Below are 1,004 nucleotides of genomic sequence, written 5' to 3'. Positions count from 1 at the left end.
TTTGCTGGTCCTGCAATAAGTTACTTTGTGAAGACTTGCTAGAAAGCATATGGCAGTTTCAAGAGGAAAGCTTTTAAGACACACAACACAATGTGCCACCAACACAGGAAATCATTTGTTTCAGTTTTCCACTGGACTGAGCTCCAAGCAAGCACTCTGGCTTCCCACTTCATGTCCCTTCCTGCTATTTTGATGAACATCTTCAGCCTTCCACGTTCCCAAGCCTGTGATTTGACTTTGATATATGTTAAATTTTTGCACGGGAAAAGTGGTAACCATAATAGATTTCTTCCCAAAACAAATAAAGCAAATTTCTTCCGCTCTCTACTGAACTCTGTATTAGCATTTCCCACACAACTCAGCTTAATCAGAAATCTAAAACTTAGCATCATCATATTCCAGCAAACAATTAGCCATCTGGTTTATGGAACTCCTAATTTGAGGATCTTAATATTCTTGAATGAATGATTTGTGCTTAAAAGCAGGATTGATATGCAGTGAGATCTACTCATCAATGACGAAGTCAGCCTAACTGCAGTAGTCTGTACACCAAAGTCTGAAATCCGGCCTCATGATAGAGAAAAATCAGGCTTAGAATTTCCCCTTGCATCCACTATGACCTTTAACTGAAGCGTTGAAGGAGAAGAGGAAGAAAAACAGTAAAATGAGCAGTAATATGTGCTGCCAAATTTCACATCACTGTCAGCTTTTACGTTATAGCAATATAATTATGCGGTCTAAATTTCATACCGTTACATAATTACTCTTCTCACTCATCAGTAGGCTTCAGATTTTTGGAAAATATTATACAGTATATGCTACTTTTCATGGCAAATTATTTGACAAAATATCACTGCCACAGCTCGTTTCATTTATGGTGGTATGATTAAAACACTAAAAGTTTTGACGTGTCACTTAATTTCCACAAATATTGTAATGTTTTACTCTAACATTATACACTATTTTAAACAAACATTTGAATCTAGGAGTTTTTTTTTTGTTTT

Source organism: Meleagris gallopavo, chromosome 6 (assembly GCF_000146605.3).
Source record: "Meleagris gallopavo isolate NT-WF06-2002-E0010 breed Aviagen turkey brand Nicholas breeding stock chromosome 6, Turkey_5.1, whole genome shotgun sequence".
NCBI lineage: Eukaryota > Metazoa > Chordata > Aves > Galliformes > Phasianidae > Meleagris > Meleagris gallopavo.
Note: the sequence above shows the minus strand (reverse complement) of the source record.